Below are 11,238 nucleotides of genomic sequence, written 5' to 3'. Positions count from 1 at the left end.
TTACATTTTGTGAGCGAGGACCGGAGGTATACCTTGCGCCCCCGCAAACCTCAGTATGCGCAAAGAGACCAATAAATAAACAGAGGAGGGAGAGGAGGGTCAGGCACTGGCAAAACTTCATCCAGAGGCAATGTAAAGAGGACCTGGAAAAAATAATAAGGACTACTGAAAATACCGTTATTAACTTGACTGACACAATATTATCTAAAGCCGAAGAAAAACTTCTGTCATTGGGGCTATCATTCTGTCCAAAAAATCGTTTTTCATACAATCAGGCACGGATAGATGTTTTCAAATTTATCAGAAAAATTAAACTCATCAAACATTTTCAATCGAATTCATTTACTGGTAAATCAATCAATATTACTTCCGGTGTTACTAACTCTGATGGTGCCCTGCAAGTTAAAGATATTCCTGGCTTACAGACACTGTATGATCTAGCAAATGAGACTAGCACTGAGGAAACACCTACAGTCAGTCAAGTTTTATGTGTAAATAAATCAGCACCAAGTCCATTCCGTCCAGTCTCTACATTCTTGCCCCTCATGCCAAAGGATGCAATAGATGTTTTTAGTGATAGGGTCATTACTGAACTCAAATCCCTCAATAGATCAGTACTAGCTCAAAAACGACATAAAGATTTCAGGAATAGCCAATACCATCTTCTGATTAAAAAGTTACAAAATAACTCAGAAATTATCATCAATAAATCAGATAAAGGTGGGAATACAGTATTATGGTCACGGGCGGACTATTTGACAGAAGCAGAGCGACACCTCTCCAATACTTCATGCTATAGGAAGTCCTCCAAATTTGAAATGAGAGCTGTAGAGGATAACACCCGTAAAAAATTACATCAATGGAGGCGGAACGGGTTGTTGACCAAGGAGGATATGACTTTTCTCAATGTTGAATATCCGGTCACTCCTATTCTCTACTTTTTGCCAAAAGTCCATAAGAAGACAACTCCTGTACCTGGCCGACCTATTATTTCTGCTCAGGGAAACATGAATGAAAAGCTGTCAAAATATGTAGATTTTTTCCTACAGCCACATGTGGTCGGTTTACCATCTTATTTGAAAGACACTACAGACTTTTTGAACAAGATTAGGAATGTTGTTTGGTGTTCGGATTTTAAGTCAGTGATAATGGATATTGAATCCCTGTACACTATCATAAATCATTGTGATGGAATTAATGCCACTAAACACTTCCTAGAAAATCGGGACTTGAATATGAGAGAACACAATAGTATGCTGCTAGAGATTATCAATCTGTGTCTCACCACAAACTTTTTTCAATTCAAAAATGAAATTTACCAGCAGGTGCGTGGGGTGGCGATGGGTTCGTGCTTCTCCCCAAGCTATTCATGTTTACATGTTGGCTGGTGGGAGGGGCATGTTCTCACTGCTGCCCACCACCATTGGTGCCGTCATGTAGTCCACTATTGGCGCTATATTGATGACGTTTGTCTCATCTGGAGGGGTTCTAAGGAGGATGCTCTAAAATTCAGAGAATATATCAATGTCAATGATTTAAACTTAAGATTTACAGCTTCAATTGATGATTCTATGGCTGAATTTTTGGATGTGTTATTGTATGTAGATGAAGGTGTTCTTCATACTAAGTTACATAGAAAGACCACTGCTGGTAATTCGATACTCCATGCAGACAGTGCACATCCGCGACACCTCATCAATAGCATACCCTATGGAGAGTTCATACGTATTCGCAGAATCTGTAGCTCCGAGTCAGGCTCCAAAATGTGTCAAATTGAAGCATTTCAGCGATTCCTTGATAGAGGCTATAGTAAACAACAACTTACCTCAGCTCTACATAAAGCCAATGACAAGCAAAGGGAAGCTTTACTCCAGCCACATCTTAGTGAGGATACTGCTATTGAATTTGCAGAAAAAATTGTGCACCCAATTAGGCTTATCACCAGTTTTAGCATACAAGTACAGGCTATTCGTGAGATTATCTATTCAGAATGGCCAATCATTATGACCGACAACATTCTTGGTCCCATTTTGCCAAATCTGCCAGCTATCACCTTCAGAAGAGCACCCTCTATGAGGGATGCTCTTGTTAAATCAATGCCTGAGGTGAAACCTGTTAAGACATGGCTTACCAAAACCGTTTTTTAAAAATGTAGCTCTTGTAGAGCGTGCACGTTTGCCAAAAATGGTACACACTATAAAACAGCTTTTAGTGATAAATTGTATGCCATCCAACAACATCTAACATGCCGTTCTGACTATGCCATTTACAAACTGAGGTGCACCTGCAATCTAGACTATATTGGCAGCAACAAGCTTCCGGTGCATAGGCGTATTCTCCAACATGTTAGGGCCATCATGTATTCTGACCACAACTATCCGGTGGCCAGGCACTTTAAGTCTGTACACAATAACCAACTAAGAGACTTGGAGTACACTGTTTTAGGATCTGTCCCCAACCCCGGCCGGGGTGGGAATCGAGACAAACTTTTGAGACAGAGTGAATCTCACTTTATCTTAGCTCTCGATACACGAGCTCCAAATGGCCTTAACATGAACGAGGACCTGCACAATTTTCTCTAGAGCCTTTTTCTTTCCCATCTTTGAACAATTTTTACATCAATAATGTTAGTTTTGATATTTTTGCTTTAGTTCATCAGTGTTTAAATGATATAATATATGTTTAAGATTTTTATATCTATCAATGTATTTATCCTTTTGTACATTCTTACTGATATGCGACTACATTTTGCACTTGCACTTTGGATTCGCCTAAATTTTAGGTAATCCATGGTGTCTGCCTCTAGTTGTTAGTATGACAATGTTTCTATTTACACAATACCACTTTTGCACAGCACTATTTTGCACTTGATAGGCATATGGCACTTTTTCTCTTTTACCATCATCTGACTCATAATAACTATTCATTTACTCATACAGATGCACTGTCTATATATTAGAATATAGAGTCTGAAAACAACATCACGTCAACAGGAGGTATACTCAATGTTAGTATCCTTCAGTCTTGCTTGGTTCAGTGATACTATCTTGAGATTTGTTTCTTCCAATCTAATTTTGCACTCGCACTTTATTATGGAACGTCTCGCTGCTATTTTCTGAACCTTACTTTATTTATCTGTATATTAGTCTGATATAAATGTGTGATGATTCGAATTATTTAATAACATCATTTGGTATTACGAATTTGGCTTTTAAAACGAACATATATGAATTATGGCCATTTTATCAATCACCGTTGAAAGTATATATAAGAGATGATCGAGTCTAAGTGCCGCAGTATTTCTCTGGCATTTATTATGTTCAGTCTCTCTGTAACAGCTTTGGTACGGCTCTGGTTCTTTTAATAAGGCATTTGTTAAAGGTTGTCATTTATTGCATTATGCAAATATTCATTGTATTTATAACCTCTTTGCCTTTGAAAATGCACTGACTGGATATTCATATGAAGTTATTTGTATTTACTATGAACAAAAACAATGTTTTTTTCCTAGTCACTGCATTTTTCTATTGACCATGAGCTGATAAGTTTTTACCATTTCTTGCTGACTGTACATATTATCTTAAATTGCACTATGTAGATATTTTACTAGCTGCTAGTTTGTATTTGCACATTTAGATGTATTTTTATCTCTCTTTTTTATTTCCTATCGGAATTATGAGATGTTCAGCGTGTACATATTTCATGTATTCATGACCAGCTTGAGTGCTTTAGCCTATTGTTGTTATTGATGTTCACTGACAAACAGTTGGCTAGTTTTTTACAGCTAATTGTGCTTATATTTCACTTTTAATCAGTCAGTAATTGGAGACGCATCATGTGATCAAGCTCCCAGGAGGAGCGAAATGCGTCATGGAGGACACTGGTCCTAGCATTCATCCATGCTGAAAATAAATTTGCACTGCATTACCCACTATTTCGGTGTGGGAGTCCGTAATTTGTCTTTACAAGGAGTTGGGAGGTCCGTGCCTGAGGTTTTCCGCCTTTCAATTCGGCGGACAGGACTTTTTCAAGCATATATATATATATATATATATATATATATATATATATATATATATTACTGAATACTCCTTTTCGTTATTCTCCAAAGAAAAACGGAACGGACACCACTTCTTCTGTGCTTCGTTATTTTATTTTTGCATTGGCCGCCATGACGTGTTTCGGGCTTCAACGAACCCTTAATCACATGACGTGCCGAGTGGTTTCTTCCATTTTTCAAGTGACATAGTGCTTCATTAGTGCAATAAACATAAAAAACATACTTTCAGTGTGAATGCTGTGTCATATCTTAGTACTGCGTTGCAAATGTAAATGACAATTTGATTTTTATGATCAAATGCTGGGCATAGCATTATATCCGTAAAATACGTTGTATTTACAATGTACAAACATATGTAGATAAAACCGCTACTCAATTTACCACACTTATGGTTATCAGCAATATAATTAGTGTTTTGCTGTTGGACAGTCATAACATTATTGTACCTCATTTTGTATATGGTTAATGTTAGCGGAATCATATATTGTGCAAATACGTAAATAAATAATTGTATAAATACCAATTAAAAATATCTCCTAATTGCACACATAATAAAATCATTATTTATATATGGATATAAATATGACTCCTTATCCACAATATGGACCGTATCTTAAAACATTATGTCGTACTTGTCTGTGCTAGCATCATATTTGGAACTCAGATCCGTGCTGACATAAATATATAACATTGTTGCAACACCCTATACAGTACAATGATAAAGTGCAAATTGGTGCAATAAAGTGCCAAAGTGTGGTGTGCTGATCCGCACAATAGTTAAAACATATAATAAAATATCACCGTGCGTGTAAAAAAATGTCATAGTGTCATGAGCCCATGAACACTAATGATCAAGAAACCTTTGTGAGAGGGAGGATTTAAAAATAGATATACTGTTTTCATGTTTTTATGGTCACTACCTTTGATTACAGCCATGTATATAGATCTTCCGTGGTATTTAACCCATGTGGGTGTTTACTGTCTAATTCTAATATCAGTTTTGTTTCTAATCGTCTGAGTGTTGCATCTCTGTTCCCGCCTCTACGAAGAGGGGGAGCACTGTCTATTACGTAGTATTTTAACTCTGACAGATTTTTATTGTGTGTCTTGTTGAAATGACGAGCCACCGGCTATGAACTATCATTATTCGAGATGGCCCTTAGATGTTGTAATACTCTCTTGTGCACTGGGAGGCGGGTCCTTCCCACATATTTTAATCCACAGGTACACTCTAATACGTATACTGCAAACTCAGATTTGCATGTTAGAAACTTGTTGATTGTAATTGGTTTGTCATTAAAGCCTGTATTGTAAGATGTTTTATTCTCCCCATATTTACAGGCCTTACAGGTTGTACATCTGACAAAACCTTTGAGTTTGCCGAGCCAACTGGTATTCTTAGACAGTTCAGGGCTGCTGCTTACTAAATAGTCACTAGTACTGGGTGCTTTTCTGAAAGTGACTATAGGTGTTAGAGGCATTTTTTCCCCTTTTATGGGGTCACGAAGGATCATGTGCCAGTTCTTTTTGATGATCTGTCTAATATTGTCCCTTTGTTTGCTATAGGTTAGAATCAACCTTGGACTGCTTTTTGTTTCATCGGTTTTTATGGTTTGCTTTGATTTACTCTTACTTGGTTTGAATAGTAGGTCTTCATGTGATTGAGCCTTAGTGCGTTGTATGGCTTGGCCTATGCTGCGTTCTGAGTAGCCTCTAGCACAAAAGCGTTGTTTGTAGCTTTGTTGTGCTAGGAATAGATCGTCATCAGAGCTACAGATCCCACGTATTCTTAAGAGTTCACCATAAGGAATACTACTGATGGTATGTTTGGGGTGGAAACTACTAGAGTGTAATATTGTGTTGCCAGCTGTAGGTTTGAGGTGGAGACGTGTTTGTATCATATTATCTTGAATATATGTCTCTACATCTAAGAAGCAAATACTGTTGGCACCGATTTCATATGTGAAGTGCAAATTTAAGTCATTAACGTTTAAACTGCTAATGAGATTCTCTGCACTTTGTTTGTCCCCCCTCCATACAATAAACAGATCATCTATATATCTGATCCATTTCACAACATTATTAGACCATTCATTGTTATATTGTGTTCTGACAATCATCTCTTCCCACCAGCTCATATGGAGACAGGCGTAGCTGGTCAAAAAACTCGCGCCCATTGCTACGCCTCTCTCCTGGTGGTACACTTGGTGTTGAAACATAAAATAGTTATTAATTAAGCAGAACTTAGTAATCTCTAAAAGCATTTTGTTGTGTGAGTGAAATTCTATAGATCTCATATTTAGGTCGTATTCTAGAGCTCTTATCCCATCTCTGTAATGAATCGATGTATATAGGTTGGAAACATCCATGGAAATTAGTAGATAGTCGTCTCGCCATTCAATTTCCTGTATTTTCCTCAGGAAATCCGTTGTATCGTGTATATATGATGGAAGTGTCCTTACGTGTTGTTGGAGAAACGAGTCTATATAAATTGTCACATTTTCCATTAGACTTTAGTTAGCTGAGATTATCGGCCTTCCCAGAGGTTGAAGTGTATCCTTATGAATTTTTGAGATAAAGTAGATGACTGGCATTATGGGATAGTCGTTTTTCAGGAATTTGAATTCATCTTGATTTATCAACCCCAAGCTTTTCCATGCCACGAGTTTGTTACAAAGTTCCTCCTATGTTGATTTAATCATACCTCTATAACTTTTTTTATAACAGTATCTATCCCCCAGTTGTCGAAGAGCTTCTTCCAGGTATTGACTTTTTGGCCATATGACCACATTTTCTCCCTTGTCAGAGTTGCGTATTACAATAGAGTCATTATCCTGTAGCTTTTTCATAAGCTGATGATATTTTTGCAGTCGAGGATTGTACCTGTGTCTTTGCTTTTGAATTTTGATGTTTAATTTTCTGATTTCAGTTGCTATTGTCTCATTGAATGTATCAATTGAATCACGGGTCATTACTGGTACAAACTTTGATTTTGGTTTGAAATGTGTTTTTGGAGCAGTATTGGTATTAATGCCAATAAGTTCTCTGGTTTGTTGGGTGGGATTGCTATGGTACTCCAATTCATCATCATCGTTAGCTAGTCTGTTCAAATCTGATAGTATGTTAATGTCAGCCACTGTTAGTGCAGTTATTTCACTTGGGTGCCCCGTTGTTGAGGAAAGTGTTGATGTTTTACGAGCATTTATTAGGTGGAATTTTTGAAGTTTAATTTTCCTGATATATTTATAAATATTGGCTCATGTTTGAAGATAATTGAAGTTACTTTCTGCACAGTAGGTTAATCCTAATGCCAAAAGTTGTTTTTCTACTAGGTCTAGATTTACATTTGCTAAATCGATGACAGTGTTTTCATTAAACAATGGATCATCTATTTGTTGTTGCGCCAACCCTTTCTGTTCGTTTTCTTGTTGTTTTTGAATTTTGGTATATTCTCGCCGCTTCTTTCTTCGGTCGCGGCGCTTGGCATTTCTCCTTTGTTTTGATAGGAGTTTTGTTTCCTGGGACGAAGGGTTTGGCGCGGCTCCTCTCTTAAATTAAGTTCTTCTACCAGGGTGTGTTTTCCAGCAGCGGTCCGTGGACGAAGTTCCGTGGGGCGGAAAGACGGGGCGGGTGAGGGGCAGGGTGGGGGGTACTAAACACAGGAACATGGATAATTGGAGGCAAGTAAACAATTAAATAAATAAAACTAATTTCGTAGCGTGCCCTGCATCACAAAATGCGGTGCAGCGCGCGCTACGAAATTCGTTTTATTTATTTAATTGTTTACTTACCTCCAATTATCCATGTTCCGGTGTTTAGTACCCCTCACCCTGCCCCTCCCCCGCCCCGCCTTTCTGCCCCACGGAACTCCCTCCACGGACCGCTGCTGGTGTTTTCGTTTTGGCAATTTTGTACTTCCTGATGTCGAAGGCACTGTTTCAGTATCTGATTCCGTTTCAACTGCTGAGCTTAAGTCTGACAAAGACGATGCGGCATGTAATTCATTACTTGCTCCCGATGTTCCTGTAGTTTCACTACGATATTTATTAGCTTTGGTGGCTGCTTTTGCCGCGTCATATTTCCTCGAGAAAGTAAATATTTGGCCCTGCTCATAATCATTTTTGTCCCGCTGAAATTTAAAAGCTTTACATTGTTTAATAATTTCTTCCTCTTTCTTTAAGCGTGACATCATATCGTCTCTCATTTTGTGTTCTGGTTGTTCACCCACCTTAGTTCTAATTTGTACCTCCATTGCCTCTATTTGTTTTTGGATTTCAATTCGATCAATCTCTGCATATTTTGTTAAAATTTCAACGAGTCTTCTTGATAAATCCAAGTTACATTCCCCCCAATCTCTCAGGATATTGGGGTTGGGGTTGTCGTAACTCGGAGCTATCATAATTCGAAGACCCATAGGGATACGCCCCACTTCCAGATATCTTGACAGAGATCTATGTTCCCACCATTTTTGTTGTTCCGATTTCATTAATTTCTCTAGTTTTCTGTACATGTCCTTTAAATTTTATTCTAATTCTATTTAATTTTATGCTTTAAAACTGTTTCACAATTGTAACCAGCTTGGATAATCCTTTTTTTTTTATCACACAGGGCCCTTTCTAGCCATCTAAAGGGTAGAGGAATATTTGAGTGTGAAAGTAATGAAAGAATAGTAAACAAAAAAATAAAATATAAGAGAGAGAAACAAGAAAAATCTAAACAATTGCACCGAAATAAAAACCAGCCACAATCTTGCCCATGTGGGTAATCACATAATCAGACCCATATACGTATCAGAGACAGGAATGTAATTATTAGTCATGATTTAGACCATTTGTTACTTTACAATCAAGGTTGATTATTGGTAATGAATCTTACTGTTGCTTCACATTCCTCTGACTTAATAATACTTTGTTCGGCAAACAATATGGTCTCCCTATCTTTTTTGTTTACTAATTTCTGTACTTCCTCCACCATTTTAAGTATATGTTTTGGTCTCCCCCTGGAGCCCACTGTGTATCGTGCTACTTACAACTGTTTCTTTGCTAAAGTATTGTGTGCTTTGTGTTGTATGCCCGTGTAGAGGATACTAGAGAGTGTTATATAACTAAATACATATTTTTATAACTACTGTGTCATTTGGACTGGTGCAAGGTGGACAGCATATACCAGGCCAACTTCTCACAGCTACTACCACTTTTAAAATGGTGTTAACGTATTATTGTTTTGTGACTTTTACATTCACATGACTTTTTTCTGATTTCTGACTGTGGAAATGTTACCTTTTTGTCAGTGAGAAATAAATGCATATTCACCAGTTTTCTCACAGATGTGTTCATCATAGCAGCTGACAAACCTCTGCGTGTGTGACTTGCTTCTTAAACTGTGCCTACACTGAAGTTGTTTGGTCGTTTCCATGCTCCTGTTAAGTCAGATGTGTTTAAATAACTGGAAAGAGTTTCTCACAATTCCTTACTAAATAGGATCCACCTTAGTGTGCTCTTCAGCATATCAGCTCTTGCACACTTATGTCTCCTCATTACAACAAGTGGGACAGTGTCATGGGTATTCATTAATTGCCCCTGAAAGGTTTTTTTTTTTACATTTCCAAACTGAACAAGTTTATTCCCCAATAAAGGCTTTCAGAGTTTTGAACATCAAACAATCAGATGTTTCTTCATGTCTAAGTTAGTGGCAGGTTCATTAAAATCAATTCAATGTTTTAGCGTCATCTTCTTGCTTCACGCTCAGATTCCAGTAACGTATGGACATCTCCTTCACGGACTGGCCCCTTCACATTACGAATGATTGATCGGTTGCTGTCATCCATGAACTAAACCCGAACCTGGGTGCACTGGCCCTGTGAGCCGGTTCTGCCGAGGACTTTGGTAACCCTGGCTAGCTTGATAGGCTGCACGTGGCGGGCTTCCATGATGGCGGCTAATTGCCCCTGAAAGTTATTGTAATTCAGTGGGTACTTAGTTAGGAAGGATACATGTTATTTTCAAGTATTGGGTCTGAAACACTTCATGTACTGGGATCCAAGTACCCCATAGAAAAACTTGACTGTCTCAGGGTTGTGAACTGGAACAGTACGAGGCTACTCAGGGGAGGCGGTGTGGGATAGTACCGCAGCCTGCAGACATGCAACAAAACAACCAATAAATCATTGTCCAGTGAGTGCCTTTACTTACTTATAAAAAGCAAAAGTATTTCATTACTCACACACTGCTCAATATTACACATTAATTTACAAATATCTGCATGATGATTGATGGAAACACCTACGGTGACACACTCCTAACAGTTCACATCCCTAGCAGCCCTATCACAACCAAATCAGGCAAGGAAGGTCATGTTTTGCTCCTAGTGACAGACTCTGGCCACAAGGTCTGGTTTATTTGTGCATTCTGGCCTTTAATTGATGTATCACTTTGGGAACCTTGCTTTTGTGGGGCTTCAGCTTCTTACTCAGGACCTGTCCTCTGCCCAGCTCCTGGTGTTCCCCTCAGCCTGGGGGGTAACCTCCACCAGCACTCCCTGCAACCCTTAAGTCAGAATTTCAACCATGCTTGACATAGTTTACTGTGAGGGAGACTCAGTCAGTGGGACTCACTCATGGTAAAAGTCCAAAAAACAGGCAGTCCAAAATCAAAAAGAGCCAGGAGTTCAATGAATTGGAACCCATTTTCCTATAGTTTTTCAATAAGTTACTAATATCCTTGTCCCTTTTTACATCACCAAAACTTGTTTTTTGAATGCTGTTTCTTGTATCTTCTGAGATACTTAATACTGTTATATGGAAGTGGGGGCGAGACAGGAGAGTGGTTGTTTCAAACATCACTTCCATGGCAGCTCTCATTGTTTCTACCTAGTGAGTACAATGTACAGAGGGCCAGATTTAGAGTATGGTGGACGGTTACTCTGTCACAAACATGACGGATATCATGTCTGCCTTCTTACAAGTCCATTATTTCCTATTGCACTTGTAATAAGGCAAACAGGATATCCGTCATGTTTGTGACAGAGTAACCTGTCTTTCAAAGGCTCATAGTTGTTTAGGCATTAGCTTAACAAGGTATGGAGGAATATGAATGTTTGGTGGTGGAGATTTTAGTTGCTTGTCCCTCGAGGGAAATTAGTATGCATCATTATTATATATTTGCAAGTGGCTACACCAA

At 38.4% G+C, this 11,238-nt stretch overlaps 1 pseudogene; it reads right to left on the bottom strand.

The window, feature by feature from the left end:
* Positions 1 to 9,785: 9,785 nt before the first annotated feature.
* LOC146856869 (small ribosomal subunit protein eS28 pseudogene) lies at positions 9,786 to 9,991 on the bottom strand (annotated as a pseudogene).
* Positions 9,992 to 11,238: the final 1,247 nt, after the last annotated feature.

This window comes from Triturus cristatus, chromosome 3_2 (genome assembly GCF_964204655.1).
Source record: "Triturus cristatus chromosome 3_2, aTriCri1.1, whole genome shotgun sequence".
Classification (NCBI taxonomy): Eukaryota; Metazoa; Chordata; class Amphibia; order Caudata; family Salamandridae; genus Triturus; species Triturus cristatus.
This window is presented reverse-complemented; position numbering and strand designations above follow the sequence as displayed.